The sequence below is a fragment of the Silene latifolia genome, chromosome Y, assembly GCF_048544455.1.
Source record: "Silene latifolia isolate original U9 population chromosome Y, ASM4854445v1, whole genome shotgun sequence".
NCBI classification, from domain to species: domain Eukaryota; kingdom Viridiplantae; phylum Streptophyta; class Magnoliopsida; order Caryophyllales; family Caryophyllaceae; genus Silene; species Silene latifolia.
The window spans coordinates 357056077-357080260 of NC_133538.1; the positions used below are offsets into that span (position 1 = coordinate 357056077).

At 37.5% G+C, this 24184-nt stretch overlaps 1 non-coding gene across 1 annotated transcript; it reads left to right on the plus strand.

Annotated features, from left to right (window-relative positions):
- Positions 1–23393: 23393 nt before the first annotated feature.
- Positions 23394–23501, plus strand: LOC141635031 (small nucleolar RNA R71). The gene has a single exon (XR_012539740.1). It is a non-coding gene; the product is annotated as a small nucleolar RNA R71 (small nucleolar RNA).
- The last annotated feature ends 683 nt before the right edge of the window (positions 23502–24184 follow it).

A 24184-nucleotide genomic window follows, 5' to 3' on the forward strand; every position in this document is an offset into this window, starting at 1 on the left:
CATCATCTTCATACCCTCGTCGGCCTATTACTCGCAATTTGGCTGCAGCCAGAGATATGTTGAGTTGTACTCTTCCAACCTTATCTCCACATGCAAGTCGTGTCCTTGCATATATTCAATCTGTTATTGCAAAATATGAAGCAATGTCCCGGAAGTTAAAGGTATACTAGAGTGGCGTAATTGGTGGCAGGTTGAGAAGCACTTTTTACTCTTAACGGGAGTTGTTCCGGCTTATTATACATCTTTTGATTTCTGATAAATGTTGTAATGTATTTGGTTTAAAATTAAATGAAATGATCATTTTGAAAGTGTTGAGTTATGCTTGTTTGATTTGCTTCCATTTTTTGAACTCCACAGATCAGTCAGTAATCAAGATCAAGATTGCTACTACATAATACTCATCAACAACGGTTCACCTACAACCATTGTCAATTGGTTCATCAACAACGGTTCACCTGCAACCGTTGTCAATTGGTTCATTAACAACGGTTCACCTACAACTACAACCGTTGTAAATTTGTTCATTAACAACGGTTCACCTACAACCGTTGTCAATTGTGACGTTCTAACTTCAACGTGCGCCATTTATTAATTGTTTGACCATACGACTCAATATATTAAAAAAATAAATACATGTAAGATATACTTAATATATTAAAAAATAATTAATTGTTTGACCATACGGTATTTTTTAAGCCGTGGCTAATATTTCTCATTATTCTAGATTTGACCAATGCACGAACTGTTTAGTTATTTTTAATTGAATCAACGTTGCATTATTGGTGGGTTTGAATCAACACTGCATTATTGGTGGGTGATTCTATTATTTTAATTTTGTTTCAAAATTATGGTCGTTAACCAAGGTACAAATATTGTGAGTGCATGGGTGTAGAGGGATCGTAAGTTGTCAGAAGAAGCAGAAAATAAAAGATTAAGGGAATTGCGTCATCAACCGAGCTATATTGAAAGCGAGAAGAAATGGATGCGTTACAAGAAAGGTTAGAGGAACAATGTCCTTTCCATTTCATTAAGTTCCCCCCTAAACATATAATTCTTGAAGGTACAGATGAGAATTCATCGGCTTTCGAAGTTGGTTCTTCTGAGGATTTGATGGTGGGGTATATATTACCCAGATGCGATTGGTATGTATCTACCGTGAGTGAAGCAAAAAAAGCTTGGCGTCAATGGTGGTTTAGGTCATCGAAAGTGATATCGGATTTAGAGTAAAAGACCAGAGTTGAAATAGACTCCTACACCATCATTAATGGGAAGAGATATTGTCCATGACGTAGTGTATTTTGGGTCATTTGATTAATGTATGTTTATTAATTGCTCATTGGGTTGTATTTAGGAAACAAATTGAGGAAAGAAGTTTTTAATATATGCATTAATTACATTGGGTTGTGTATAATTTAGTCTTGAATTTCCATTTTTCCCCACATGCTATCGCAGTTGCCTAATTGAGGAAAGAATTTTGTACTAACTTAATACGGAGTACCAAATATGGAAGATGCTTTTTTTTGGCGGGAAAAACTTGACACAATGAAAGATAAATGACAACGGTTACACACCAACCGATGTATTATAATGAGAATAATTACGAGTTTATAGTCAGCCGTGGTCATATTGTAAAATACAAAAGACGGTTTCGTTTAACCCATGTTTATTAGTTTTAATTAAATAATTCTTCAACCAACACACATGCAATCCTTTTCCTCGCTCACTTAAAACCCTCGAATACTGAGTTTCCCTAGAACCAATACTATTCTCCGTCGCCGTCGTCTTCGCCGTCACCATCCCTATTGCCTCTGTCGTCCCCTCCGTCATCGCCATACCGGAGCCGGCTTCTCCTCTTTGAAGAAGTAATAATAAACCCTGCTCCTTCGTCTCATTAACTTAAGGTCTTTATTTTCTTTTTTAGTTGTGATATTATCCCCTAATTATCTTAGGTTTATATTGTGTTAAACAACACCTATATTTTTAGGTATACTGTGTGATCATTTATTTGAGACGGTGCTCCTGCTATGTCGACTTAATGCTTAAAGTTAGTAGTTTGTTAATTTCTGGTTTTGATATGGTTGGAAAGCGGAAAAGAAATGATGGAAAAAGGTCAAACGAAGAAGATTCAGGTGATGGGAATAATTTGGAATCTGATACTGGGCGAAGGAGCCATAGGGTTTCCCTAGAAGCAATAGAGAGAGGAATACCTAATAAACTTGAATGGGATAAATTAACGGGGCTGCCAGATGGTATCTTTGCTTCAAAATTCACGAGTTGGATTGGTTGTTGTGTAAGAGAGTATGTGCCTCTCGGTTTACCGCGTATCAATCAGTTGAGTAAAGACCGAGAGGAAAAGATATGGGGGAGAATAAAGGTATGTATATACAATAATAAATGCAGTGAGATGAAATTGTCTTAGTATTCGATATGTGCTATTAGCCGAAACTAACCAAGTATGCTCACCATATATGCATGCAGCTTACACTATCCCCCAAGAACATAATGGTTACCTAAAAAAAAAAGATAGGGGAATCCTTCAGATCATGGAAGTTAAAGGTTTCTCGGATCCACTTGTTCAACAAGAAGACCAGGGAGATAAACAATAAACCACCAACAAAGAAGTATCGGTATGTCAGTCAGCAAGATTGGTATAACTTTATTACTTATAGGCAGTCTGACAAGTTTAAGGTAATTTATCTGCGACTCATTGGGATCACTTTATTAGTAATCACTTAATAAGTAATGAAATATGCTTACCTTACTCGATACAATTTATTTTATGAAAACTATGAGTAAGCAGAACCTAGAGAACATTTCAAAGAAAGAGCGTCTTTCATGGCTCCAGAGGTGGTTATAGATTGATGAAGAAGAAGCTTGGAACTGTCAATCGTCACGACGCTTGGGTGGCCGGTCACACTCCTAAGAATGGAAAGTTAGAATCTCCATATGATAAGGCCATCAAAGAGAAAATTGTAAGTTTGAATAAATATGTCACTCCTACCACTGGTGGTCGGTTATATAATTGTGAGGTTAAATAATATTTAGTTGTATAATGGTTTTATGTGTATGTAAAGGATCTGTGAGAAGGAGGTACATGAGGAAAAATGGAAGTCTGAAGGACGTGATGACATTCTTGCTAGGGCAATCGACAAAGCAGAGCATCCAGGTCGTGTGAGAGGGGTATCGACGCATGTTGGTATCACTAAGTATTTTGAGAAAACTACTTGAAGGACAATGAGTGGTGATGATAAGGTATATAAATACTGTATTTTATTTAACATAATATATACTCCCTTCTATTCACAATAAACCTCCCATTTCATTTTGGCACAAATATTAAGGAAACACACTACACCACCATAAAATTAAATTTGGACCACACAAATACACTACCCCACCATACAATTAAATTTGGACCACACAAACACTTACCAAAAAAGGAAATAGGGAAGTTATTGTGAATAGACGAAAAAGGAAATAGGGAAGTTTATTGTGAATAGGGGGGAGTATATATATATATATATATATATATATATATATATATATAGATTTAGGATCCGGTGAGAACGGTGAGAACAACTACTAATAACCATATAATTAAAGCCCAATAATAAAATTAATACAAAACCAAATATGTCCTCCCGTGATTCTTATCGATGATAGCCCACACATATCAATCAAACCCAACACCTCCGTCATTCTTATCGATCACCCAACCTATCTCCGGTCACCTCGCCAGTGTACAACGCCATCTTGCCGGAGTACCGAGTGAGAAAGAAGTTCGATTAACATCTGACCACCACCGCTGTCGCCCCTTTTCCGCATCGTCCATATTCTCTATATCCCAAATTTCTGACAATTAAAATATGGGTTGTGCGTGCTTATTGGGGATTTGAGATGTCGGAGATGCACTGGTTGATGCCGGCAATGCCAGGTGCATGTGCATGGTGATTGTGGAGGCGAGGGGTGGTTAGGATTGGGAACAAACATTCGGTGTAGGTACAATCTAAATCTGGAATTCAGAATCGGGAATTTTGTTGGTTGGTGATGCTCAATGGATGGAGTTACATTGGCATTATTGTTGTTCGGTGGTGGCTCGTCGTCTTACTTGTTGTGGTCATCGGCGGCAGCAATCAAATGAAGACAAAATTAGATTTCAATACAGACTACCTAGAAAACGCTGGCAATGCCACACTGTTATTCCCATATATTTCAATGTATCTACTTACAGATTTGATGCATTTAGCCACTATTTTAATGTATCTAACATAGATACACAAAATTAGTAATTAGATACATTAAAATTGGTTTGAGATACATGAATAAATAAACGAGATACACTAATTTCGCGGTGGTGGTAGTCATAGGATTAATTGTTGTTGGAGGTGGTGTGCGACAATAGGTGAGCGAGTCAGGTATAATCATGTGTGAGTGAGTCGTACTGGAGAGCTAACGGTCATGAGAGGTCAAAGATACTGCCGGGGTTGTAGCTAGTTTGCCGGTGGTAGTGGCGGCGAATAGACTGACGACAGACCAACAGTGAGAACAACATATCAGAGCGACGATTACCTTCATAGCAATGACAGATAGCGTGGCAATAGTTGAAGAGACAGGGATGGGAGAGGTCGTCGGCGTCTAGTGGTGGTCGTGGTGTTCGTCGGCGTTCTCTGGTGATGGTGGCTGCTGGTCGTCGTGGTCCCCGATCTTTAATGGTGATTGCTGTGGACGAGGATGATTATGATTAGAAATGGGATTTGTTTGTTGTTAATAATTGTGTGTTGATTGATTTTGAAATGAAATGGCAATCACGCGACTTGTTGATTTAAGTTTATATAAATATAAGTTAGTTCGTTCTCACCGGATCCTATATATATATATATATATATATATATATATATATATATATATATATATATATATATATATATAATTTAGGATCCGGTGAGAACCATCAACATAATGAGAACCTTGAGAACTTCACCTAACGGATTTTTTTTCTAAAAAATAACGACATATTTGGATTCGGCGTAGAATTTTATGGCTAGATAAAATATTTCTTGGTCCAAAAAGTATAAATTATTGACGGAAATCGAGACGAGAAACATTTCATTAATTTTCATACACCTACTACTCGTTTTCATGTATTTAACAATTTTCATGCACCTAAAACTCGTTTTTATGCACCTAGAGCTTGATATTTTGATGCACCTAGTAATCATTTTCATGCATGTAGAAATTTTCATGCACCTAGTATTCGTTTCGTGCATCTATATCCATTTTAGTATACCTAATTGTATTTTTGTACATTAATTTTTAATTTTGTTAATAAAATCGATAAATTTTGTTTAGCTATACTAAAAATGTGTTTGAATAAACTAAACTAAGGGTAAATGATCCCTCAAAACCTTTGGAACAAGATTTGATGATGATTTAGTAAGGGTTCTAATGGTTCTCATTATGTTAGTGGTTCTCACCAGATCCTGACCCTATATATATATATATATATATATATATATATATATATATATATATATATATATGCTGAAATTATACTACTTATTTTAATCATATTCATTTCTACTACACAGCTACAAAGAATGGCCAAGTTTATACTCAGAATGGTTGAAACGGGGGATAAGCCATCTGAAGAAGAGTTGGTTATGGTTCGGCAAGTCATAAAGAAAGCAGGGTAGGAGAAGGAAAAAGCTGGCATGCGAAGTGAGGAAGACATGGCAAAGGATCAAGATGGGGTAGATGAAGAGGGAGCCATGAAGGCAGGGGAGAAAGAGGTGGAGGTGGGAGCTGAAGACACGTTCTTATCATCTCCAAATCCGACTTTTGACGAGGTATTACCTACTACGACTAGTTTATAATTGCTTTATATATACTAATTAATTAAATTTATTAACTAAAATAGTGCATGAAATATACTAATTAATTAAAAATGTGAAGGTCGTTTAGAAGAAGCCTTGTGTTCTTTACTACAAAGCCCCTGCAGTAGCATCGGGCAAAATTGCTGTTGCTAGGGGAGTAGCGTTCTATTACGACCAGAATCAAGAAGTTTAGAGTGAAGGCAATAAAGGCATTGCCCTCTGTGAGGGATGAAGGGAAGTGGAAGTGACCAAGTTATATCTGGAGGAGTATGGTACACTAATAGTACCACGTAGTGATAATTGGCGTTTGCAAGATGTCGTGGGTTCTATTGTGCAAGGGCCTGAAGCATTCATTAGTGTTGACATCTTCGAGGTAGTTATGCTAAAGCGAACGCATTTTATATAATGAAGGCCTTTAAATTTATTAGGGTAACCTTATATAGCATATAGAAAGTATTTCGATTTTTACATTTGCAAGAGTTACACGAAGCCATTATGGCTGAAATTAGGACTACTACGTCAACACCCAAAGTCACTGATTCGACTGCCTCTCCACCCAAAATTCAAGAGATAGTTATAATTTGAAAAATTAATTGTGAGTTTTTCCTTTTTTTTGTTATTTAAATTATATATGACGTCTCGTGTAATGTATATATTTTTTTTCTAAATTGTAGACCGGGGTTAAATCAGACGACTTACGATATAAGCCATCTACTTTTGCTGCACACAACGCTAGTGTTCCTCTTAAACCTAGATATCACACCGATGATTATTAGCAAAAATTGAATACTCCAACGTTCGTAGCTTTGCACCAGCTGGCTGAAAGGAAGGTAGCTACCGGGGAAGTACTCATTATTGATATCGGAGAGGATGTTTTGGGCGAAGGTACAACTGTCCTTATGGATAGGGAATCGCTGTTTTAGTTTCTCGACCTTGACGAATTAGATGCCATGCACATTGTAATTTGGATGAAGTAAGTTTCTTAATAAAACTTGGCATTTGGTTTTACGAATAGTGATGTTTATTTAAATCATCAATGAAAATAACATTCTTCGTTCCATTTGACATAATAGGTACCTGTGTACACACATCGCTGAGGGGAACTATGTTTCTCATGACTACGGATTTGTGTCACCTGAATTGTTCTCTCAATAGGTGATTGGATACACATACAGAGACCACATCGATAAAATTTCTGAACGGTTGAGGACGCCCAAAATCCTATGGTTTGCCCCATACAATGAGAATCGGTATGTATAGTACTTTATTATAATGAATCACGATTCTATTCATTTATTAACACGCTTACATGCATGTATACGAACTAAGTCCAACTAACGGTTTAATTTTCAATATTTCATAGCAAGCATTGGCTGCTAACGACAATCAATGTGACAAAAAGCATAGTGTACTGGATTGACTCTTGCGGACATAGACCCATTGAGAAATATGTAAAGATGATAACTGAGTAAATTTACAACCTTACATTATAATGTCATTTCTTATTGTATGACCTTTGAAGACTAGGCTCCTTTTAATGTCCCATCAATATTACTGAGCGAAATGCTAATTATAATTTCCTGTATATATTTATGAATTAGTGTGTTTCGAGCAATTGGAGCATCAAGTCCAACTTTTGTCCGGATAATAGTAAGTGTATTCTTAATAATTACTCCTATCATTTAATTTATGTTTATGTGAGAGGTTGATCTAATTTAGCTTATTTGTATGTGATTTATATAATAGTCTCCTCTACAACTAGACAGCAAAGATTGCGCCTTTTTCTGTTGTCGGCCATGTGGGAGATTATCACCCGAAAGTATATCAACATAGAGTCACCAGTTAGTGTGTTTTAATAACTATTTCAAACGTAACTTGGGTTTAATTCTGTGTAATATTCCACTTATTCTGTCTATTTTGATTAAGTATATTTTGATTTGTAGTTCTCACCTTCAATCAACAACAAAGACCTAACCTATTCGAAGGAAGACATCGCCGACATCAGAAATAAGTGGGCCACTTATTTTCTTTCATTAGCGGATGGTCAATAGTCTGCTCATTATGTATGTGTGTATATAGAGCCATGTGTAATTAGCTTTCATCACCCTGTTTATAATATTTTGATGGTGGGTTGAATAGATCAATATGTGTAATATTCTGATGTTGCAGGATTGAAATTTTGCAATGCGCAGCTACTGAAATGCTATTTTGCAGTAGGATTTCAGCGGAACCTGCTACTGCAAAAATTAACATTTCAGCAGCTGCTGGAACCTACTAAAACAATTTTTTTAAAAAATATTTATAAATTCGATTACGGTTAAAAATAAAACCGTGGTCAATAAATCTATTGAAAACGGTCGCATTTAAATAGAAACCCGTTGACATATTCATCCATAATATAACGGTTTAATAAGCCTTAACCGTTGTCTAATTCATGACATTTAAAACGGTTTAATAAGCATAAACCTTTGTCATATTTACTATTTTACAACGGTTGTGTTTCAGTAAAACCCTTGTCATAGGTTTCTGTAGAACATTCAGACTAATACTACCACTGTTTCAATATTATAGACAACGATTTTTGAACCGTTCTTAATATTGTATTACGGTTATTTGAAACCGCTATTTACATTTCATAACGGCTCCGACTTTTTAACAACCGTGGTCACAAAATAACAACGGTCGATGTAATAACGGTTCCGTATTTTGTATTACAACGGTATATCACCTTATCTAACCGTTGTTGCACCTATTATTTATCATAGTGATTGTAAGGTTTAATTCGTTGACCATCAACTTTGAACCGATTCCGATCTTCCGACATTATCTCAAAGTCTCCATACTTTCCGATATTTGTGATCACAAAGGGACCCGTCCATCGTGAATTCAACTTTTCGGGTAAGAGCCGATATCGAGAGTTGAATAGAAGGATTTTGTCTCCCTTGTGCAATGCTTTTTGCTTGATTCTCTTGTCATGAAGCAATTTGGTGCGTTCTTTGTAGATCTTTGCATTCTCATATGAGTGAAGCCAAAACTCTTCCAACTCTTCAATTTGCAAGATACTCTTCTCTCCATTTAGCTTGATATCAAGATTGAGAGCTTTGATTGCCCAAAAGGCTTTGTATTCCAATTCAAGTGGCAAGTGACAAGCCTTTCCATAGACTAACTTGTAAGGGAAAGCTCCTATGGGGGTCTTATAGGCCGTCCTATTAGCCCAAAGAGTGTCATCAAGTTTCATGCTCCAATCCTTATGAGTCTTGTTAACAACCTTCTCAAGAACTTGCTTGATCTCTCTATTGGAAACTTCGACTTGACCTCTTGTTTGAGGATGATATCTCAAGCCGGTTCTATGTTGAACACCATGCTTTGTTAAGAGAGATGCAAGTTTCTTCTCATTGAAGTGTGTTCCACCATCACTAATAATTGCTCTAGGAACTCCAAACCTCGGGAAGATCACTTTTCTTAGGAGCTTCGTCACCGTCTTTGCATTGTCGGTTGGAGTGCAATTGCTTCTACCCACTTTGACACGTAATCAACGGCAACTAGAATGTACTTGTTTCCTTGGGATTATACAAAGGGACGTTGGTAGTCAATTCCACAAACATGGAAGATTTCAACTTTTAAAATGCCTCGTTTTGGCATCTCATTTCTCCAAGATATGTTCCCGGTTCTTTGGCAAGGATCACAATGAAGGATGAGTTCTCTAGCATCTTCAAACATGGTAGGTCAATAGAATCCCGATTGTAGGACTTTGGCAGCCGTCCTTCTTGCTCCATGGTGTCCTCCATATGGGGATGAGTGGCAACCTTCCAAAACTCCTTGAACTTCCCATTGTGGCACAAACTTGCGGTAAAGACCATCACTACATGCTTTATAGAGATTGGAATCATCCCAAAAATACCTCTTCACTTCAAATAGGAATCTCTTTCATTTATTGTAGTTCAAATTCGGAGGAAGAGCTCCTCCTACAATGTAGTTCGCAAAATCGGAAAACCATGGTGTTGTATCTCTTCCAAGTTGTGTGTGGATGGACATTAGAACATTACCGGGAAAGGGATCATTGATTGGTGTATCTTCTTCATTATTGTCAACTCGAATTCTTGACAAGTGATCCGCAACTACATTCTCGGCCCCTTTCTTGTCTCTTATCTCTAAGTCAAATTCTTGAAGCAACAATATCCACCTCAACAAGCGTAGCTTTGATTCTTTCTTCTCCAAGAGATGTCTAACGGCACGGTGGTCCGAGAACACTATCACCTTCGATCCAAGTAAGTATGAGCGGAACTTGTCCAAAGCATACACTATAGCAAGAAGTTCCTTTTCCGTTGTGTCATAGTTGACTTGTGTGGCATCAAGGGTCTTGCTTATATAATATATAGCATGCAAAGTTTTCCCAACCCGTTGGCCAAGAACCGCGCCAATGGCATAGTTGCTTGCATCACACATTATCTCGAAAGGCAACTCCCAATTTAGCGGTTGAATAATTGGTGCCGAAATTAGAGCTTCCTTGATCCTATCAAAAGCCTCAATACCCTAATGAGTAAATTGGAATTGGGCATCTTTAAGCAAAAGTTGAGTGAGGGGTTTTGCAATTTTGGAAAAATCTTATATAAATCGTCGGTAAAACCCCGCTTGACCGAGAAAATCCGCACCCCTTTGACATTCACGGGTGGCGGTAATTTCTCTATCACCTCAACTTTAGCGTTGTCAACCTCGATGCCTTTTTCCGAAATCAAATGACCTAGGACAATGCCTTCATTGACCATGAAATGACACTTCTCCCAATTCAAAACAAGGCTAACATCTTCACATTTTTGTAAGACATGTGACAAATTATGCAAACATGACTCAAAATCTTTCCCATAGACACTAAAATCATCCATAAATACTTCCATTATGGTTTCTAAGTAGTCGGAAAAGACACTCATCATGCAACGTTGAAATGTGGCGGGAGCATTACATAGCCCGAAGGGCATTCTCCTTTAGGAAAATGTACCATAAGAGCAAGTGAAAGTGGTCTTGTGTTGGTCATCCGGGTATATCGGGATTTAGAAGAATCCCGAATACCCGTCAAGGTAGCAAAAGAATTTGTTAGAGGCAAGCCTCTCAAGCATTTGATCAATGAATGGAAGAGGGAAATGATCCTTTCTTGTTGTGGAATTCAACTTACAATAATCAATACACATTCGTCAACCGATGATCTTCCTTGTGGGTATTAGCTCGTTCTTGTCATTTTTCACCACCGTGGTACCTCCTTTCTTGGGTACCACTTGAACTGGGCTAACCCACAAGGAATCCGATATGGGATAAATGATGCCCGCATCAAGCAATTTCATAACCGCCGCTTTTACAATTTCTTGCATATGGGGATTTAGTCTCCTTTGGCCATGAATGGTAGGTCTATGGTCTTCTTCTAAATGAATCATATGCATGCAAAAGTCGGGGCTTATTCCCTTAAGGTCATCTAGACTATAAACTATAGCCTTTTCATGTTCTCTCAACACACCAAGCAAACTTTCCAATTGACATTCATCAAGTTTTTCGTTGACAATCCCGGGTTTGGTTTTAGACTCATCAAGGTAAGCATACTTCAAATTTGGGGGAAGGGTTTTAAAGATTGGGTTTGTACCTCAACTTCTACCTTTGATGGTTCATTGGGAATACTTTCCACCTCCATTACGTTTTCCACCTCTATTACACTTTCTACCCTCATTGCTTGTTCCACCTTGATGGTTTGTCATCATTCTTTGAGGATGCCATCTATCCTCATGGATTGCTCATAGGTGAGTTCTTTGTTGGCTAGAGCGGCCTCAAGGAGATGTACTTCCAATGCCCAATGTTTACCATTTGCCTCACTTGCTTCCAAGGCCTCCAATGCTTCCAAAGGGTCTTTGATGAGAGTAGAACTCGCATGGTCCTCTACAGAACAATCTATAAGGTCCATCTTGCAATGTAAACTAAGAGAAAAAGGTGAGAAGTACCTTGAGGAAATGTTTTTCCCCAAGGAAATAAAGACACAACTAAAAACAAAGATTGATAACAATTCAATTCGGGCAACGACGCCATTTTGATGTGACGTGTCGTTGTACGCCCTCAAATAATATTTATAGTCTCCACAAACTACCCTTTGTAACACCCCCATTTATTTAGAATCCTTTAGCAAGACATTCCCAATAAATAAGACTCTTACCATCTCCGTTTCCCGAGATAAATGATACAAATTAAAACAAACCAAAGTACATTAATAACATTAACTGAAATAATAGTTTTATTACATTGCCAACCGATTAAATTTAAACCTTAACATTATAATTTACTGCGCAGCGGAAATTACATAAATAGATTTGTGTAAGTCAACTAAGTGATCTAGACAACAACTATGGTCCACGTCGAGTTCACGTCCCAATGCTCCCAAGTCAGCTAATCTTAAGCACCTGCAAATCTGCTCCCCATTTATGGTTCATCACAGGTGTTCAGGAATACACTGTCAACCACGAGGTTGAGTAGAATAATCACACAACATTAAATATACAAACTTAACAGATGTAAACACGTAGAATAAATACCACCACCAATTCCCATCATATCCACACTAGTCGTCCCGGTCCGTGACCGAGGCTACACCACACCGCCGTCCCGCCAACTCCTGGCCCGGGGACAAGCACAAATGTCGTCCCAGTCCGAGACTGAGGATAAACTGTCGTCCTATTACGAGACCGAGGATAATCCTACTACTCACTTTCGTCCCTGTCTGAGACTGAGGATATCCAATAAAATAATATGCCAACACGAATATTCCCATCCAATAATAAACAACCACAATAATCCAACAGTAATAATAATTTACGCGTCCATTAATCCATTCAATTCCACAAAAGAAAACGAGTTGAGTAGTTATCCTACCTCTTATCAATACCATCCGATAAGAATAGCTATAGAAACGTCTTTACGAAACTCGAATCTACAATAAAAAATATACGATCATTAATAACTAAGCTAAATAATGTTATTACTACATACCCTTTAACTAATATCAATTACACACTTAACTAATACTATTATTGTTAGGGTGTAATGCTACTAATCAATATAGGACTAGTATTATTTGATGCCACTACTGTCAAATCTACTAACTATATACTTCGTACTACCCAATGCTTGCTACTTCACGACATCATACCACTCGGTTACTCACAACAACGCTTATAATCCCTTACTAACACCCCTGTAAAGCAGTCACCAACCACCACCAGCCCACGACACCACCTACAACCCACGGCCCATAAAACCAGTAAGGTTAGTCCTATACAACAACAAACAGTGACATACCCCAACACAGCCATAAAAGGTTCGGTATTCAACCCTCAAACACCATCACGACAACCCACGACTACCACCCATCACACCCTGAGCCGTCACGGAACACCAACACACAACACTAGCCCAAGTCATGTTCTAGTCAGGTCATCAACACACGGTTTCCTACCACAAAAACCGACAACAAAAACTATTCCCCCTCCCTGTTTTCGAGTTTTTTCCGGCTGCCACCACCACAAACCACCATCTCCGACTACCCAAACTCCACCACCTGGGTCGACTGACCACCACAAACCCCTCCAACCTAGGTTTGAGTTAAACAAGTCACGACTAAGGTATATAATTCGGGTTTTGCGGGTAAACACCCGATTCCGAAAACCCGACCAACCACCACGCAATTCACAAATTTTAGGACCCATGAGAACCTCTTGATAGTCTACCCACCACCAGGTACCAACCCTAACCAACCCAGGTCAAGGCGAGTCCAAATAAGAGTTTTAATTCCGTCTAAACATATGATACATACCCTTCAAACCACCCTCGAAAACACCCTTCGAACTCCCTTTCCCATCGGTCAATGGTTGTCAACGGTGGGTCCTGTCAACCTCTGGTATCCCACGGTCAAGGTCATGGTCTCGGGTCAATCAACGGTTGTCTATTTAACAAGTTATATTAGTCTTAAGGTGAGTATGTTATGAGACGATTAGAAAATTACCTTGTGACGATCTTATATCTAGTTCTTCAATTCATGGACTATACAACCAGTTGTATATGTTGTACGGTGTAGAATCTGAGCTTTGTGATAAAGTATTCGAGCTTTCTGTTAAAGAATATGAGCTTTATTAGAAAGTATTGAGCTCATCCATTTACACATTAAAAACATGAACTTTGAATTAGCTCAGAAAGAATACATATAAGCTCGATTCTTATACCTTGGTTGTACAATGCTTATGGTACAACTGGATGTATAATCCTATTTGTGCTAGTTCTTCCTTCTCTTTTCTCTTTTGTGAATTATTTCTTCCTCCTCTTTTCTCTTATGCGATGAATTATTTGTGTTTTATGATGTATAAGGTCTACTTATATAGATAGGTCATAGGGTATAAGGAAGCAATTAGGAAATATGTAATTATCATATTATTATTATTATTATTATTATTATTATTATTATTATTATTATTATTATTATTATTATTATTATTATTATTATTATTATTATTATTATTATTATTATTATTATTATTATTATTATTATTATTATTATTATTATTATTATTATTATTATTATTATTATTATTATTATTATTATTATTATTATTATTATTATTATTGTTATTATTGTTATTATTATTATTATTATTGTTATTATTATTATTATTATTATTATTATTATTATTATTATTATTATTATTATTATTATTATTATTATTATTATTATTATTATTATTATTATTATTATTATTATTATTATTATTATTATTATTACTACTATTACTACTACTACTACTACTATTATTACTATTATTACTATTATTACTATTATTATTATTATTATTATTATTATTATTATTATTATTACTATTATTATTATTACTATTATTATTATTATTATTATGAAGGGAGAGTGTTGGTGGAATAACTAAGTTAGTGTTACCATTTATGTGGTTATGATTGATGGTGAGCAGAGTCAAGTGTTACTTTATCGAGTTGCGTTGAGGGTAGTTGATGCGACGTGTCGTTGTACGCCATCAAACAATGTTCATAATCATCACAAACTACCCTTAGTAGAGCGGTAAATTAAGGTCGGATCCCAAGGGACGGGTATTGGATTAAGTTATCGATTGCAAGTAGTTATGCCTTAAAGTAACAAATTAGTTTGGGTTGAGATGGTTATCTTAACTACTAGACAAAGTAAAAGAAAACAAATGGAAAACAAAGCAAGATAAGTAAATGGGAGTGTGAACAATTGATAAAAAGCTCTAGGGTGTCATGGGTTCATAAGGGATTCATGGTGAGATCACATAAACAAGTTTCATAGATGCAAGCATATTATTGTTGTAGTGGAATCGAGTTAGTTTATATCTTACAATTCCTAAGAAGTTTTGGGTCTCGGAGCCGAGTCGGTCATGACTTTACGACACCTACAAGTCAAATTAATTCTCCATATTCAACTATATGCATGGTCTAACAAGCCTTGAGTTGATTTATGTCTTACAAGTCTTGTTGAATGGATAAGAGATTCATGCTAGGTTGTCAATAAAGCATTTCATCAAGCATAACACGTGCATAAGTTGAAACTACAACAAGCAAGCAATCATATGAACTTATTAAGTAAATATCTATCCCATGATTAACTCCCTTAATCCCCCACTAACCCTAGTTAGGAGACTACTCACTCATGATCATGGAAAACATGTTAATAATGGTGTCAATCATCTTAACAAATGTAAAAATGATGGATGAGTAAAAACAATAATTCAGCAAAGGGTAAATAAATTGTACCACTTATGATGAACAAATGGAAAGGAAAGAATAATAGAAGAGAACTTGATTGATGATGAAGAGTTGTCAATTCTCCAATAAATCCCAAATAATCTTCAAATTACCCAACTAGATCTAAGAATTCTTAACAATAATTAATGATGGATTAAGGTATAATTAAGCTAATTGATCTCTAATCTACTCTAATGGCTTGATGCTAATCTCCTATTATAAGGGATTATTTATACTAAGTACAAGTATTAGGTTAACAAAGGGCTTAAATGACGATTAAGTCCCTAAAATGAAGATAAATGCCCTACAAGTCTTCCATGGAGACGCCCGGATTGCACTTAATGGTCGCTCATGCTGCATGGAAAAACGCTCGTCCTGCTCAAGAGACGCTCCGACTGAGTCTTGGGATGCCCGTCTTTCCATACAGATTTCCTTCTTCTTCATTTGGCTGCTTCATGATCCGTGGGGATCATTGAGAAGCCGTGGGGGTCCTTCATCATTGCCCATTTATTTGTTCTATCTACTTAGGCCTTTAGTATTGGTCTCCTCTTTGATACTTGGTCGTTAGATGTGATCAATTTAGCTCTGTTTTACTCCATACACGCAAGGCTAGCGCTCCTTCCCTACCAAGAGCACAAAACCTCATAGAATATGCAAAGTAGGAAGCTTAAGATAGAAATGACCCTAATACATGATAAGAAGCATAGTGATAGGCTTATCGCTTACCTATGCAAAGATAAATTCCCTAAACACAAGTAAATGTAGTAATAGTTGTCAAACCACAAGGAAACGGGAATTACGTTGTGAATTGCTATGGGTAGATTTTTATCAAGGTCGATTTTGTTTTTGGTTTGACTTGGTTGTTTGATTGAGTAATAAAACTATGATGTGAATTATATGATTAAAAGAGAGTCTAAGGGGTTCGGGCCACACATGCAAAGGTAAACATATGATCATGATAAACTTGGTACTAATAACATTGTCAATTGCTTAGGTTTAGAGACACCCACCATACGATATTAGTGTCAACCATAGACCGGGTCCTAGAGAAACTCTCGTCCATGACTAGGTCGTCCTACTATACATACTTAGTCTAATTCAATTCCGTGCCTCTCGACTTATATAATGAATGAACAAACTTAATCAATTGAATAAGGCCTTAAAGAAAGATTAAACGTTATGGCACAACCATGTGATAGAAGCAATTTAAACAATATTATTATTAACCTATTTTATCATGTTATATACTTGATTTTTCATGGCTCCCCTAGCTCTTAGACTAAGGGATTTAGCTACTCATGTTAAGGTGCAAATTGTAAACTATATAAAGAGAAATGACAAACATGGTTGAGTGATTTATATGAACTAAATGTTTTAACATGTAAAAGAAATTAAACTAAAGTAATCTAATTAGAGTGCTAAATTATAAACTAATATAAACTAAATAGATATGTAAAAATGTAAACTATATAGAAATACCTTAAGGAGATGAACTTGAATGAAAGAACAATATATATAACCAAATGCTTTAAAATGTATAAAGAACCAAATGTTAAAGAACTACAAGCTTAATTAATTTGTAAACTAATATGAAAACTATTGAGAGAAATTGTAATGCTCAAGGCTATGAAAGAGTAAAATGAGACGTAAAGAATTGGATGCCAAAAGCTTTGGAATACCTCTCCTATTTATAGTAGAGGAAGGGGAAACGTAAACAATCAAGAGGGATGCAACCCCGATCGGGGTTGGGTGGCTCCGATCCGGGTCGTGTGTTTCTGGGTATTTTCCATTTAATTCCTCGCTTAATTGTTGAGGAATCCTAAGAACGTCATTAATGACCCTTAATGCACCCGGGTAAATGCTTCATCTATCATCTTTAGAGCTCCCAAAAGTATCCTAAGCATGTTGGAATCTTATATTTTTCACCTTGACTTGGACTTGAACATTGGGCTTTGACTTTAGCATTAGGCTTCAATTGTAATTCTCACTTCAATCCAACAAATCTTCATGCAAACACCCATTCAAACACTTCCATGCTAGTCCAATATTAGGTCTTGTTTAGCTTAGTGGATTTAGTGTACAAAATGATAGGAAAAAGCCTCTAAATGCTTAGATTCCTACAAAAACATGTTAAGACAAGCAAATACACTAGAACAACAAATATTAGCTTATGACACTATGATAAGAGCTAAATAACAAATAAAATGGAGCTAATATAGAGGATGAAAGTATATAAAATATGCCCTTATCAAAATCCCCCAAGCTAAACCCTTGCTTGTCCTCAAGCAAGAAACCAAATCCCATCAATTGCAATATCCAAACAAGCTATGCAAAATGATTTAAAAACCCGATACAACATGGGCAAGGAATAAAGCAAGACATGGATTAGATTTACACGACGGCGTAGCATAGAAAACTTTGAATGAACCTTTAAGCTCTTGCATGATCTTTTGACTTATGGACTCTCACGGGGCACTCAAACTCTTTTTTATGTGAAAGGACAATTTTGTGAATAAACACTCAACTATCCTCGACTTATAATAATGTGCCCGCAATCTAATATGGTAATCAATCAAAACTAGTAAGCCAAAAAAATCAAATGCAAGCATGATAAAGAAGCCAAATGGGTAGGAAAAAGGCAATATGTAATGGGTAAGAAGGGGAACAAAAGAGTTATGGTAATGTGGAGATAAATCAAGCTAGCAACTACTAAAATGCAAGGATGTTCATTCCCAATTCTAACCCAATTTTGCAATTCAAATCATAAGAAAACTCTCCAAAATATGTGAATAATGCATGAGAGTTTCTCACATCAACTTCTTATTCTCTTTTTTCAATGCATACTTTTTTTTTCTTTCATGCTTTTTCTCATTCATTCATTTTTTCCTTTCTTCATTTTTTCATTTTTTCATTTTTTTTCATTCTCATTTTTTCAACTTTTCTTTTTCATTTTTTCAACTTTTCTTTTTCATTTCTTGAGCATTAAGACCAAGCTCACATGATTTCCAACAATAAACCATATCCCAATGAGCACCCAAACATTATCCAATTAAGCTACTAGCTCAACAAGGGTAGGCAATTTCAATGATGTAGCTAGGGATAAATTTTGTGAAGGGGCCAAAAAGGCTAAAATATCATGTGAATGGCTCCAAAATGCTATAACAAATGAATGCATGCTTACCAAGAGACGACATGAGAACCATACTTGTGCGTTTTGATGTAACACACAATATAAGGAGACACCTACACTCACCTAAGAGAGACCAGATATGGATGCATTGGTCAAAAGGAGGTTCTACCTTACCATTTTGTAGCTTGCCAAAAGTCAAGATCAAGCCTATTCGGTTCATTCTCCATCTCCCACCTACTATGTTAAGACATCCCCATGTAGCTTATATCCCAACATGAAAGAATAAATCATTAGCAACAAGCCAATATTAGGATAAGCAAAGAGGAAAGTAGGCTAAAAGCAACCACAAAGCAAAAATTTCTCTCGAAAATTTTAAAATTTTCTACACTACATGCAACTACACTATATGCAAATGCAATCTCCCCCCAAGCTAAACATCACATTGTCCTCAATGTGCCAACAATTCAAATTACCCAATCAAACCATAAAAATGGCTCAAAGCACAAAACAAGAAGGACTAGAGGTTATGTTTAATGGGTTGCAAGATCTAAACTAAAATGCAAAGCAATTAAAAAGTTACTCGACTTGCTAGCCTTCCCTAAGCTAGCATGAATTCGGGGGATGGTGACGTTTCCTTGTGATCTTTAGTGAAGAAATGCTAAGAAACGAGAGAGAAAGGAGGAAATGAGTACCGTCGGGTATGCTTGAATGATAGAAAGAAATCTATCTCTTTTTTGTTTTCCTTTGTTTTGTTTTTTTGTTTTTTTTTTACCCGTATAAAGCAAAGGCAAGGAAGTCACAGAACCACGACCCTGATCGGGGCTGGCAACCCCGATCGGGGTTGACCTCCTCTTCGGGTTTTGACTCTTTTCCGCATTTGATTTTAATTCCTTCTCGTTTATCGAAAACCACGTCCCCGAACGGGGATCTTGCATGGGGCTGCGTGCCAGATTCTCTTCCAATTCTTCTTCCTTCATTTTCACCTAAAAATCACAAAAAGAAACATCGTCAAGTCGAGTATTTTATTTCTAAACTACGAAAAACAATAAATAGCAGAAAATTAAAAACAAGAACAAATAAAAGCAATAAAAAGCTTGGGTTGCCTCCCAAGAAGCGCTGGTTTAACGTCTCGCACGACGTAAGAACCTATTTGATTCAAGTTTTGTTCTTGAGCTTGCCACCAACAAAGCTCCATGTCATAGCTCCTTTAGTATTCTGCAACCATTTAAAATTTTTCAAATAAAATTTCCCTTTCTTCTTTTTGGCACTCTTAGCAATAGCGCCCTTAGCATCGTCACCTACAAAGCAAACAACACCTATATCGTCCTCCAACGGATCCATTAGTAAGGAGCCAAGTGTAGTAGAGGCAAGAGAAGAGTCCACAGTGCTAAAAAAATAACAAGACTCTTGTAACATTGGGCTTCTAATGGTGTTGTTTTTGCTAAAGGAAACCCGGTCATCACCCACTTCCAACGTCAACCTCCCATTATTCACATCAATTAGCGCACCCGCGGTGCGTAAAAATGGCATACCCAATATAATTGGGGTTTGTGAGTCCTCGGCCATATCAAGTATGAGGAAGTCAACGGGTATGAAAAACTTGCCAACTTTGACAGGTACGTCTTCTAAGACACCTAAGGGTCGTTTTAAAGAACGGTCCGCCATTTGCAATGTTGTACTTGTGCATTTTAAAGCACCCATGTTAAGTTTTTCACAAAGGGAGTAGGGCATGACACTCACACTAGCACCTAGGTCGCAAAGGGCCTTATCAATGGTATATGTGCCTATAGTGCAAGGAATAGAGTAGCTACCAGGGTCCTTAAGTTTCGGGGGAGACTTATTTTGTAAGAGTGCACTACACTCTTCAGTGAAAGCAATGGTCTCAACCTCTTTGAAGGATCGCTTCTTTGAGAGAATCTCCTTCATAAACTTTGCGTAAGAAGGGACTTGGGTAAGTAATTCCATAAACGGGATGGTGACTTGTAAATTCTTACACATTTCCATGAACTTACCGAACTTACCTTCTTCCTTGTGCTTTGCTAGGCGATGGGGAAATGGCATTTGAACAACTTCTTTTGGAGGAGCATCCTCCACTTCTTTATCATTCTCATTGGGAACACTCACCATCTTTGAAGCGGCATAACTCTCTTTAGCATTAGGAGAGACCTCTTCAACAATTACCTCATCACTTTCATTAGGCATAGGGTGCTCAACAACTTTGCCATCAAGCTTGCTCTTCCTTTTTAGCATCAACAACCGGTGGGGAAATGGTACACGGTCCCTAACAAGAGGCTCTTCACTAACCTTCTTTTTATCATTTCCCCCAAGCTTGGCCTTTTTAACAATCACCTCATCATCCAAAGTCATGGATGGCCCATCATAGCTTGTACCACTTCTCAAGGAGATAGAATTGATGGTCTCGTGTGTTTGCTCACCTTGAGGAGGAAGTTTACCGTTCTTTCTTTGAGAGCTAGAAGCGGCTATTTGAGCCACTTGTTGTTCCAACATCTTAACCGCGACACTATGAGCTTGATCATTCTTTTGAATTTGAGCAAATAATTCCCTTTGCATTTGGACTATCATACCCTCGAGCTTACCAACTCCTTGATAGTTTTGTTGGCCATTTTGTGGTGGATTTTGTTGGTAATTGTTTTGTGGGGGCCTTTGTTGATTTTGATAACCCGGTGGAGGGATATACTTTTGTTGTTGAGGGACATAGGCATTTTTTTGTGGTGGGGATTGAGGGTTGAGCACATTGTTGCTAGTCTAAGACAAGTTCGGATGAAATTTTGTATTCGGGTTATAAGTGTTGGATAATGTACCCGGTGGATATGAACTTTGTCTTAGAGGTTGAAAAGCATTTACCTCTTCAATGGGGGCTCGACTGATGCGTGCATATTATATAGACTTTTACGGTCTCTTTTGGCACGCATTTCTATGTATTTGAGTGATATTATGTCACTTTATACCCCGAATAGGCTACTTTGTGCTTTTATTACTATTTTGCAGATTGGTAGCGGAAACCAACCTTTAGTGGCCTCAAGATAGCATCTCTGGAAGATGGAAGGGAAAGAGGACGAAGGAATCATGCATGGGGAAGCGTGAAGACGAAAGTTAACCAATTTAAGCAAGTCAGAACTACTACGGAGGCTTAGAAGTGACTGAAGATCTCGATCGACCACATTTGGCTGTCGATCGAGAACACAGAAGAACACAAGCCTTCGATCGAGCTGTCCTGTGCTCGATCGAATTGTGAAGGCCTCGATCGAGATGTCATGTTCTCGATCGAGGGAGATACTTAAGGGAAGCTCTCGATCGAGCAACTATGGAGTTCGATCGAGAGGCCACGCGCTGATGGGCTTTATTTCGACTGTGTTGTTATTTTACAACGCTTGTTTTTCCTTGCTATTTTTCTTATAAAGAGGCAAGGAATACTAGAAACCTAATTATCACATCCCAGACATAGAACGGAGACTGTTGCTTTAGCTTTTGGATCGGAAGTACTTTTAATCGCCATTTCTCAATTTTCCTTTGGTTGAATTCGGTATTATCATAGCATAATTTCAATTCGTTTTCATTTATTATGTTACTTATTGTTATTTGCTTTACTACTATCGTTCCTCATTTCGATCATGAATAGCTAATCGCTTTGCTAGGATTTAGGGTAGCCATGGCGTAGGAAGGACGAATTAATTAGAATACCGTAGTCTAGTTGTATGCATCTGCTGCTTTAATTTCTCTTTATTGTTTGAGTCGACGCATTCAATTAACTGTCTCGATATCCCCTTCTCCTAGATCGAAAGATTGGAAAAGGAATAGTTCTGCAGCGTTTCATTAGGGTTTATGCTAGCTAGGGAGAAAGCTAAACTAGTATTACCTAGGGCGAACTAAGGACCGAAAGGTGACGTTTATTACCTACAGCTTGGATTTAGGGCATCTATATTTTAGTCCGGACATTAGAAGCCATGGTGAACCGACAATCCTAGTACCTTTCTTTCTTGTTCATCTCTATTTCATTTCTCTCTCGTTCCTTTTATTCTCTCCTTTACTCGTAGTTTTTAGAAAACAAACAAACAAACCCCCTATTTTGGTTACTTTCGACAGACTTAGTTGACTATAGGATTCCCATCTCCCTGTGGATTCGATACCCGACTGCCTCTGCTACATTTAGTTGAGACCCGTTGGTTTTATCTTTGACAGGGTTGCGATAGCCGTGTCATCGACAATGAGCGGCATAATGACCCGCACCACCGCAACCATCACAAACAATGATTTGGCTTGTTGAAGACACGACATTAAGTTGTTGAAGGGAATCTTTAGCATCTCTTTCTGCCAATTGTTGTTGGAGCAAGGCAATTTGAGCTAGAAAAACAGAGTTGTTGGAGGATTCTTCTTTACCTTTGGATGGCACAACTCGGGAATTGACATATTGAGCATCATGGACCGCCATAGATTTGATCGTGGTATGAGCAAGGTCGGTGTCAATTTGATCAAACCGCCCATTGTTGGCGGAATCAAGAATCCTTCGGGACTCGGCACAACATCCATTGTAGAATGTGATTGCTAGAAACCAATCATCTAGCCCATGATGTGGGCATTGTCTTTGAAGCTCTTTGTACCTCTCCCAAGCCTCGTATAAGCTCTCAAGAGCTTGTTGACAGAATCCGGTGATTTTGCTCCTTAAAGTTTGAGTTTTCCCCGGTGGAAAAAACTTTTGATAGAAGGCTAGAGCCAAAGTCTCCCAATTGGTGATTCCCATGGCGGTGCGGTCAAGGCTATTGATCCAAAGCTTGGCCTTGTCCATCAAAGAGAAAGGGAAAAGTATTTCCCTAATTTGGGCTTGAGTGATGCCCGTTTGACGGATCATGGAGCAATAGTCACAAAAGTTTTGCACATGCAAATTGGGATCCTCCAAAGGACATCCCCCCAATTGCTTCCTCTCCACAAGGCTAATGAAAGTCGGCTTGATCTAGAATTCCGGTTCGGTGATTTGAGCGGTTGTGATTCCGGCCGGAAGCATGGCCGCGGTGGGCTTTGAGTGATCGAAAAGTTTCACCATCTTTTTGGTAGTAGATGGTGGTGGAGATGATGAACTTGAAGCCTCCTCCTCTTCAAAAGCTTCTAGATCGTCTAAGTAAGACTTTCTAGCACTTTTGGCTTGTACGGGAGAAGAGGCCTCTTTTACTTCCTTCCAAAACTGTCGTCTTCTCCTAAAGGTTCTCTAGGGCTCGGAATCCGGTGAAAGCAATTCTCCCTTGCATGAGGACCTTGGCATAAGACAACAATTTCTAGAGAAGTGATAAGTAACAGTCTCAAGGAACAAGTGTTCCCCAAGACAAAGGAAAACAAGATAAAAATCGACAATTCAAAA